This window comes from Danio rerio, chromosome 23 (genome assembly GCF_049306965.1).
Source record: "Danio rerio strain Tuebingen ecotype United States chromosome 23, GRCz12tu, whole genome shotgun sequence".
Classification (NCBI taxonomy): Eukaryota; Metazoa; Chordata; class Actinopteri; order Cypriniformes; family Danionidae; genus Danio; species Danio rerio.
The window spans coordinates 19,636,524-19,648,024 of record NC_133198.1 but is presented as its reverse complement, the minus strand read 5'-3'; positions in this window follow the sequence as shown (position 1 = coordinate 19,648,024).

Here is an 11,501-nt window from a genome sequence, read left to right as displayed (position 1 = left end):
ACAAGATCCCGGAAGTATTCTCTCTTTAGTTTTTCTTAAAGGGATTGGGATTTGTCTTCTTCGTTAAAGCGTTGTATACCAAACCAACCGGCCACAAAGTGATTTACGTTACAAACTTGATTTGATATGAGGTAAATAAACCAATTACATTTTATTTCTACATTTTTATTGTTTTTTTTTGTATGTCAATACAATTTAAATATTGAGAGGTAAACAGAAATGTATAGTCCATTGTTAATCACATCCCTTAACCTCTTTCATTAACTCAATTAACAAAGCAAAAACAAATAATAAACACATAAATAAATAAATAAATAAATAAATAAATAAATAAATAAATAAATAAATAAATAAATAAATACCAAATTAAGTACAATAAATACATACATAGATAACATAAGAGGATAATCAAACAGAAAGAACGATAAGGTGCAATTAGTTTTATAAAGAGTTTATTGCTAAAATCCCATAAAGTGTTAATAATTTAAAAAGTAGACAAAAAAAGTCTTATAGTCTAAGACAGGTCACCAATCTCGGTCTTGGAGGCCCGTTGTCCCTGCAGGGTTTTGCTCCAACTTGCCTAAACACACGCCTGCAGGGATGTTTCAAGTATACCGAGCAAGACCTTGATTAGCTTGTTCAGGTGTGTTTGATTAGGGTTGGAGCTAAAATCTGCAGGACACCGGCCCTTCAGGAACAAGTTTGGTGACCACTGGTCTAAGAGTTATGGTAAATATTCATTTAAATATCAACCACACTCACAACATTTAACACAACTTTTGGTAACAGGATTGTGTGCTTAGAATCCTTAATAAGAATGTCTGATAAGTTACCGGTGTCCATACATAATATTTGGCATTTCTAAAAAGTGTGGACAGTCTTATTGACGTAATCAAAGAAATCTAAGCTAAATACATTAAAAAGGTTCCCAAGGGGGTTCAAAAATTAGTTGAGCTCACAAAGTATTTTTTTCAATGAAGAACCCATGCTTTTTAAAATAATTGAACAACAATTTATATTTTAAACTTGTCATACAAATTAACAATTGGGTTTTAATTTTCAGATTAGCAAAAAAAATAAAAAATAAAAAAAGGAAAAAATAAAACAATAAAATAATACACTTTAAAAGAGACAAATAATATTAATAATAAATAATACAGCAAAAACATACACTCACCGGCCACTTTATTAGGTACACCTTTCTATTATTGGGTTGGACCCCTTTTGCCTTCAGAACTGCCTTAATCCTTCGTGGCATAAATTCAACAAGGTGCTGGAAATATTCCTCAGAGATTTTGGTCCATATTTTGAAAAATATGAGTTGAAACAGACTATATGAATAAATAAAATAAATAATGATAATAATAAATAATAAAGAGAAATTAAAATACAACATAAAGACCAGATACTAAAGAAACATTAGAATAGATACATTAGAAGAAAAATGAGGAACTGAGATAGAAAATAAGCTGTTAAACAGCGAAGAGATAAAATTGAGGAGTCTTCGGTCGATGAAGAAAATAATTAGAAAAGAAAACTTGACTGGTTGAAATTGGTTAACTGAAGTGTTCCTGGCCAAATATATAAGTAAGATAATAAAAATAAATAAATAAATAAATAAGGAAAAATTAAAAGCTAAGAGTTAAAGAAAAAGAAGTCCAAATGATTGTTTAATAATAAAAAAAGATGTTTAAAAGATTAGAGTTTAAAATATGTTATATATATATATACATATATATATATATATATATATATATATATATATAGAGAGAGAGAGAGAGAGAGAGAGAGAGAGAGATATCAAACAGATGAGATAGAAACAAAAAAAGCAATAACTCTTTAAGGAAGTAACCATTTGAGGAACTAAGACTTGGTATTAGAGGATACAATTGTGTTGAGATAGAAACAAAAAAAGCAATAACTCTTTAAGGAAGTAACTATTTGAGGAACTAAGACTTGATATTAGAGGATAAAATTGTGTTAAGGTAAAAAAAATTACTTGAAGATAAAAATAATAATAAAAGTTTGTTGTTATTCTATGATTTCTAGTGGGGAATTGTCAATTTCTGATTGACAAATAAATGTCAATCAGACACTTCTTTTTGCAACGTAGCAACTGCATCGGGCACAGCAATAAGAAGAAAATTTCCTGCACCATCTGGTGCTATACATAACATAAAGTCCACCCCTAAGGCTGATGAAACACCAGCATCATAAGTATTGGGATGTAAACTGGAGTGAGAAGCCCAGACTGGGACACATATTCATGCTAACCAATTCATGAAGGAGTAGTTGAGGATACTTCAAGCTGTGTTAAAACGGCTCAAAAAAAAAAAAAAAATATATATATATATATATATATATATATATTTTTTTTTTAATAAATAAATAAAAAATTCCTGACATACCAGGAAGTGCTTCGGCCACCTGGGAGAGACACTTGCTCCATCACATCAATAGAGCTAAAGATAAAGCTGATGAGAGTCAGTCTGAGATTAAGGAACTGAAAAACCAATTAGTGAAATTACAAGTGAACAAAGCCAGACAAGAAGTCAATGATCAAAAGAAAAAAGATAAACATAAAGGTAAACAATTGCTGCAGTCACCTGACCCTGAACAATCTTACATGGAACCTGTTTACAACCAGCCACCAAACCAAACACCTAAATGCCAACCTTAATTTAGAAGACAGAATAGGAGAGGCATGGGGGTCAAGGGGGTTCTGGGGCTTACAAGGGGCATGGGTGTGGAGAGGGCTGTTTCAGGTGTGGCCGCCTAAGTCAGCTACATCGCAACTGCCAGACTAGTCAATGCTACACATGCAATCAGCTGGGACACATTTCGACAAGATGTCCCAAGGGACAAAATCCGTATGCCGAGAGAGGGGACGTGGAAGGAGGCTAAGGCTGTACTCACACAAGGTACAGTTGCCTCGATCCGGGACAAAGCACGCTTGTCCCCCCTCCTGTCTCCCCTTACGGCCCGCAATCACACCACAATAGGGCCTGGGCACGCTTACGTCATCGATGGTGCGCTGTTCAGTGAGAAGCGCTCTCACTCAGCAGCACAGTGGAGATTTTTTTAGTTATATCGTTTCAGTCGTTTGATATGCAGTGACATGCAGTCAAATATTTCGCCAAACAGTCCTTAGGCATGCGGTGACACGCATCAGATATTTCGCCGAACAGATCCGCCACTTTTGGCGCTCATAAACAGTCATAAAGCCCTCATGCTGCAGGAATGAGGAGGTCTGCTGAAGGCGCACAGCTGTCGTGCAGTGAGGGGTTTGCATCTTTAATAAACTACGGCAGTTTGAGTTCACTGAAAAGTAAGAAAGATTAATAAATCCATATGAAACTTTCCCTTAAAGTCATGTCTCGCTTTCAGTTTCGGGCTTTTTGCACTCACACTACCAACGTACCGCGCCAAAGCCCAAGTGAACCGTGCTCAGGCCCACCTCTTCCAACAGGGCCAGGGCCGGCCAAGTGAACCGTGCCTGAGCCTGATTCAGCGCACTCACACTTCTCAAACAATCCAGGAAACGGGCCTGGACACAGTTCGGATAGCATAGTGTGAGTAGGCCCTAAGGCTTCGTGGCACCACTTGCGGGAGAAGCTCCAAACCCTGGAGGACAGAACCCAGGGCAGGGTGGAACACAATATCCACTCTGGGGAGGACAGGAGCATTTCTGAGGAGGCCCACAGGGAGATCCAAGCGTGGCTAAGGCGGAGCCACTGCTTTCTATGGAGGTTAATAATGACTGTCCAGACTTTTTTGGTTGACACAGGTGCCACCTATTCAACGTTGATTACCCCTGTCGATCAGGACTTGATTTAAAAAAAAAAACTGTGGAAGTAATGGCTTTCACTTGAGAAATGTGAAAGATTGTCTTTAACTGAGCCAATACCAGTGTCTGTTGATGGACAACAACTGAAACATCACTTTCTGTTGTCAGACAGAGACCCCACAAACTTATGGGGCAGAGACTTGCTGATAAAGCTTGATGCATCATTCTATGCTGTGCTGATGGTGTTATGGTGAGAATTCCCAGAGGGATCACTAAGAACTGTTCACTGGGTACACCTCACCTGGAAGGACAATGGTTGCTGTCATCGATGCGAGAGCCTGTAGGAGCTGATATTTACTGGGACCAACTGGAGCCAGAAACCATGCCGGGAAACGGCCTTCTCTCGCTTTATGCTCAATGGAGGCCTTTGGTAACTCTTATTGCACCATACATGCCTCCCACCAACCCACTGAACATGACTAATCTGTGACCAAAACTAAACTGAATGATTTCAAGAAAGATTAACAAAAAAATTTGATGGGTGTGGTTGGCAAATTAGCAAAACATATATGGGTCACAAGGTGGCATGGGAGAGAAAGAACGGATCATGAGGTGGCGGCACCAATGCTAGACAGTTTACCAAGCCAATTATGGTCTACAGGACCAGCAGATGTGGATTTTTGCACAGCTTCATTTACCTTTAGGGGCAGCAATAGAGGTACACCAGAGTACCAGAAGATTTAATATTTTCTCCAGGGTTGTTAAATCACGCCCTGCGAGGCCCGCTGAGCGATTGACCCTTGGCAGAGGGAGTGTTACTGATACATGATGTTGATGATATTTTACTAGCTGTAAAATAGTGGACACCTAATTGATTGGAAGTAAGCAGGTGTTATGACACTTATATGGAACTAGATTTAAAGGAAGTAAATAACATTTCTAGGTGATTAGATGACAGGCCACAATATTAGGACGAGTGGAATCTGGACTCAGTCGAGTGAGATTGCAAAATAACTGATAACTAAAAAAATAACTGGAAAAAAAAAATGTAATAAGACTAATACAGAGTATAGCCCTCAATAATATTTAGAGATATGAGAAACGGCAAGTGCAGAAAGAAGGTAGGAGGTTATAATGGATTATAGAGATATATGGGACAACAGGTGAATAAAAAGTTATCTGCTGGTCATGATTGACAACTATACTGGATGGCCAGAGGTGTGGCCAGCAAGCAAAGAGGACAGTCTGATAGTGATGGTGTTTAATGTGTGTGTTGATATTGAAATAGATTTTGTAGGAAAATTAGATAAGATAATGGTAAACACTGGAAGAATAAATATTTGAAATTAGTGGAGCAGGCATTGCTTTAATCAAAAGGATGAATTTATGGGTGGTGTATAACTAACAATTACAGGGAAATGTAGAGTGAATGACTAGAAATGTAAAAACATAATTGGCAAAAATCTGTGCACAGACCAAACTGAATTCGATAGGGGCCTTAAAAATAATATTAAACGATATTTGATCATTATGGAACAAAACGATGGAATTAATGACTTTTGAATTGTTTACAGGATTGCAGTTTTGAGGACCTGGTGCAGCTTTGATGTGCACTGGATGACTTATGTAGAGACTATATTATGACAAATTAACCACTTTATTCACGATTTTTTCTCAACAGGTTGCTGAAGGTGTGAGGCTGGCCGGATTAACTTGACAGTCATCATAGGGGTGGTAAAACAGCCTGGAGCTAGGCCCAGGCCGAAAGGGGGATAAAACACAAAAAGGGGATATCTAACTAATTGGTGTGTGTAAGCATGTATTGGTGTGGGAATACGCTGCAACACCAATGCATGGGCACAACTGTAGATTAGATACAGGCCAACACAAAAAGGGGAAATGAAGACCGTGGTAAATTCTAAAATAGAAAGAGAAAATAAGACTGATTTACTAGCATATGACAATCTGACAGAAAGTGTGTGATTGTGTGTGTTTGGATGTTTCCCAGGGATGGGTTGCAGCTGGAAGGGCATCCTCTGTGTAAAACATATGTTGGAAAAGTTGGCAATTCATTTCACTGTGGCGACCCCAGATTAATAAAGGGACTAAGCCTTAAAGAAAATGAATGAATGAATTGGACATTAGATTGGAAAAAATTTAGAAAAAAATAAAATAAAACACAATCACATTTGATAATTATTTTATTTTACACACGTTATGTTTTTGAATTTTTTTGAATTATTTTTATTCTTTTATTTTAGACACATTATTTTTTATCTATTATGTAAAGATATTTTTAATGTTTTTTATTATCTTATATTTTAAAGAATTTTTATGCTTTTTATCTTTTATTTTAATACATTTGTATTTTTTTTCATAATCTTTTATTTTAAGACATTCAATGCTTTAAAAAAATCTTTTATTTTAAGACATTTTTAAGATTATTTTATTTTAAACACATTATTATGATTTGAAGATTCTTTTATTTGAAGATGATTTTAAGATTCTTTTATTTGAACACATTTTTGAAGATTATTTTATTTTAAACCATTGTTGTTTTAATTTTTTATTTAAATACATGTTTAGGATTATTTTATTTAAAGCAGTTGTTGTTTTTGAACTTTTTTTTTGAAGACATTAAGATTTTTTTATATTGTAATCACATGTTTTAATTTTTCCATTTTAAGACATTCCGGGGGAAAATATATGTATCTAGATTTAATTTGTTTGAATTTTGGTTTTAATCGTTTGGTGATGAGTTTAAGTTGTTAGTTTAATAACATTGTTACGATTGAGTTCTGAACTTTTCATTTCAATAATTGTTGAGTTTGATCCTACTTTGAAGCTGTTGATTTTTCATCCTAAATCTCAATTGTAATTTTTGTTCTATAATGACTTTAAAATGTTGAAATTCAGTCTGGGGGTTATACTTTTGTTTTAGTGAATTTCTGATTTTAATGATGTTGTTAGAATTTTGAATTTCTAATCATATTTTCACAAATGTTGATCTTAGATCTTAATCATACTGTGGTATTTTTAATTGGAGAATATCTTTATGAGAGTGGATTTCCTTTTGATCAGATTTTTATTTTAATTTTTTTTATATGTTGGAGTTTTAATTTTAATTATTTGTTACCATTTTTTATTATTTTCATTCTTAGTCTAATTCTTGTGATATTGGGGAAGAAAAACACACAAACAAGCAAACAAGCCTACCTTTATTAATAAAGTGTATAAGATAGGAACATTTTAATAATGGGATAATTGGAAGTTAATATGAGTGTTGGGAGTAATAAGCCTGGATATAGCAAGTATAAATCTTATTGTAAGAAGATATCAGAGTGACTTCAAGAAGGAAGAGACGACACCACCGAAGAGGAGAACCAGGAGATTATAAACTGAATGCAAGAAAGTTAAAGAAATTGAGTTAAAAGGGGTTATGGGCATTATCCTACATAATGAACGAGCACTATGATGTTAAAAATTATTTTCAGTTATAGGTAAGACAAAGATTTAGGCAAATGCCTGCAGTAATGGCAGTTGAAAATGTTGGTGGGGATTTGATTATGTTTTTGTTGTTTTCTGAGAGAAGCAGAAAAGGGGGAAATTGCAGAAAAAAAAAGAATTTATTTTTATTACTTTTGTGTCTTTATTTTTATTGAAAAAATGTTTAGACTAACAACATATTAATCAATCTTTTTCTTTTGTATAATGTTGACCTGACACACTTCCTCTTTTTTACTGTGCTGCATACTTTTAGAGGAACTGCTGACAAGAGGAAATATATTAAAGAATAAATTTAGCGTTTGTTCCAGACTGCTGTCTAGACATGTCACAAGTTTTCATGATGCTTTTAGAAGGTGTGAAATATATTAAAGATGCACATAATTGTTCAGTTCTGGTATGCAGAGAAGGGTTGCAGAAAGAGGAAGTATGTCTGGGGGTACAAGAGCCAAAGAACTGAAGGATGACTGACAAATGACGAATTTTATTAAACTCCACCTGTTAATATCAGCTGCCTATATAAGTTGAAGTCTGGAAAAGAAAGTTGTTGCGCACCTCCTTAATGTAACTTCTGCATTGCATTGAGGATAACAGAATTCTGTGAATCGAATTATTCATTTGTATCCAATAAATTGTTACGATTTTTGATATTGAAGAAAAACCTCTCCTGACCTTTTTTCTTGAACACGCATGGAATTGCTTGATATTCCAACACTTCCACTAAACATAAAACTAACAGCAATCTTTCATGTTTGGTCACTTTAAAAAGTTCAAGGGACAAATATGTGATATACACAAGCAGGAATCAAAGGAATTCCATTAATAATGATTTGTTTTAACTTACAATATTCAGTATTTTTACACAAAAACAATTGACTTTAGCACGTGCCCACATACATTAAAATAACATTCCAGTCTCCTGTTTACATTTATGCATCAGAGATATTCAGGTTAAAATGATGCAACTTAAATGGAGTCACACAGTGGGTACAAAAAGTATTTAGACCCTCTTCATTTTTTCACTCTTTGTTAAATTACAGCCACTTGCTAAAATCCTTAAGTTCATCAATAATGCACACACAGCACCCCATATTGACAGAAAAATACAAAATTGTTGACATGTTTACAGATTTACTAAAATGAAAAACTAAAATATCACATGGTCCTATCTATTCAGACCCATTGCCGTGGCACTTATATATTTAACTCGAGTTCTGTACATTACTTCTGAACATCCTCTCTGATTTAAGGGGCTCTAAATACTTTCCATACCCACTGTATATCCATTTATATTGAAGCAATCTGAAATGGTTGCTTGTTGTCTGAGTTTGGACTTTTAAACAAGTTTTTTGCCACTCTTCCTCAGTTATATCAGCCTGCAGGTCAGACTGCCAAGCTAGAAGAAATAACTCTTTTGATTTGTCTGTTTTTTTTTTTGTTTTTTTTTTGTCAGATACCTGACCGCTACTTTTAAAACAGTTAAGTGTAATATTTTCCCTAGTACAAAGAGGGGGTTCAGCCAGACATTGACCTTGTCTTGACATAATAAAACTACACAATTGTAAATATTAGAAAAAGTGCTTTTTCTTCAAAGAACAAAGTTTTCCTCATCATAGAGATCAGCCACCTTGCTAATACCTTGACCAAATTTTAAAACCTGGATTAACTCTAAAATTTCTATTCCCAAAAACTGGTGAGAAACGCAAGAGTTTTGGTAATCCACCTGGATTTTTAGAACATCTTTAAAATGTTTTATTATCTGCTGAATACAAAATTTAAATGGTTTGAAATTGAGTAGGCCTCTAAAGAAAGATGAGAGAGCGATCTTTCATAGGGCAAACATAGCAAGGAGAGCCTGAGATGAGGGTGCTTGTTTTTTCGAGTGAAGTTGGTAAAAGGTTTTTCAGTAGAGCAAGAAAAGAGGAATGTGAAGGTAATGGGATAGACTGGAAAACGTATAACAGTTCAGCTAAGACTGACATTTTTAAAATATTAACACGTATAATATTATTAACAATTTTTGTTCATCTGTTGAACAGACCGGTTATAGTATCTCATATATGCTTTAAATATGCTGATACAATTTCATTTACAGTTGGTGTATGTGTGATCCCAAGATAAGAGAACATTTCTTGTGAAACTGCTTTATGTAGGAACAGCAACACAGATATAGAGTCATTAATTGTATATGCTGAGAATTCACTAAACTTACCTAAAGCTATTTTAGATAAACATCCAGCTTATCTTGACTTGTACTCTTCTTTGTCTTAGCTCTGGGTATTACCAGCTACGCTCTTCCAAGTGTCTGCTTTTTAATATATCTCGAGTTTGTACTGAGCTGGGTAAAACTGCAATTTCTTATTGTGCACCTTGAACATGGAATGATTTGCAAAAAGACTTAAAACTAATAAAATTGTGTCTTTTTTTATAGGCAATATAAAGAGAGCGATTTCCCGGAGATGGGTTGGGGCTGGAAGGGCATCCACTGTGTAAAAACTTGCTGGATAAGTTGGCGGTTCATTCCGCTGTGGTGACCCCGGATTAATAAAGGTACTAAGCCAACAAGAAAATTAATGAATGAATAAAGAGCGATAATTGCAAGCATGCAATTGTTTTTGTTGAGAGGACTGATGATTTTGTTAAGTGCTGTTTATGTATTTTAAATTTGTTTGACTGTATGGCTGTTACCTTGATCAGGTCTCTCTTGTAAAAGAGATTTTAAATCTCAATGACATTTTCTGGTTAAATATGGTAAAATAAATAAATATATAAATTAATAAATTACTATTTCAATCAAATTTTGTAATGCTGGGATAAACTGTTTTAGACTGAATAAAATGTGATTATATCATCTGCCTGCATATGATCAATCTCTTTAGAGAAATGAAATCTCTTTAGAACAGCCAATTCCTGAATGAAATATGTGTATGGTTAGGAATTTCCATAATGTTTCAATTGCTAGAGTGAAAATCAGGGAGAGAGCGGACCACCCTGTTATGTACCCCTGTGCACGTCATGATTTTGTCAAGTACGATGCGATTCTGGATTAACACCCATGTTGATCCTGGAACATCATTTTTGTTGGGAAAAGTAATCCATAGCTATTCTCTACCCCTACAATCAACCATAACTGTAAATTATTTCCAAAATCAGAGGGGAATGATAGTTGGATAGCAATCATGTAGAAGTGCATAAACCTAACCTAAACTTGACATAAACAGTAAACACATCCTTTACTTCTGATTAGCTGATTGGAATGTTGTTCCAGGATCAACATAGATGTTATTGCAGAAACATGTCCTACTTGGTGAATCAGGTTAGTGGTACCCCTGTCTGAAAGGGGCAGAGGAGATGTTGTTCTGTTTGTTAATATTTAAACTGAAGAATTAGCATAAAGGATCTGAATCTATTTTTATACATATATTTTTAAAATCTTTCCATAGTTTTAAACAGAAACTACCACTCAATTCTGGCAAACAGAAGTGCATTGTCATAGGTATTAGATTAACTATGATTTTTTAAAGTATGAAGAGCATTTTATTAATCCAAACCTTTTTTCTTTATAAAAAACATTTTTAGGACATAAAGGATTTTGTGTATGTTAAAGGTTCATCATCTTATGCTACTAAAAAATATCTGTTTTGAAGAGTATGCGCTTTGAAAGACTGAGACATCAATCATCTTAATAGACAACCGTTGATTGTTTAGAAGCATTTCTTCACTGTTCCTATAGTATAGGAAAACATGGTACATTGTGTGTTGCATCACATTTAATAGATTTATTTGATACAGTTATTCAATATTTAGCAATAACCAAAGTACACTTTAAAGGGCAGTGTTTACCAAATTGTATTTGATCCTCTGTACACGAGTGAGTGACATGAATTGTAGGCCTACTGTAAACTTGTTGGTGAGTATAAAGTACACTAAGTGCAAAACCTCCTTAAAATGTTCTCCAGTCAGAACAAAGGTTCGGTTGGATGTGTTTTTCTTCTTGTTGTTTAATAACTTTACAGGCAAAATGACTTTTGACTCATGTGTTTATTCGAAGCCAGAAAAAGCGAGATTCTTTTTTTCAAAATTTGACCATTTATTGCAAGTTATAAATATTGCACTCTCTGTTCTACTATTATTAATCCAATTTTACAAATAAAAAAGTGCAATACTGTCATAGCTACGTGTGACATGCCACAGCAGTTACACATTGTTG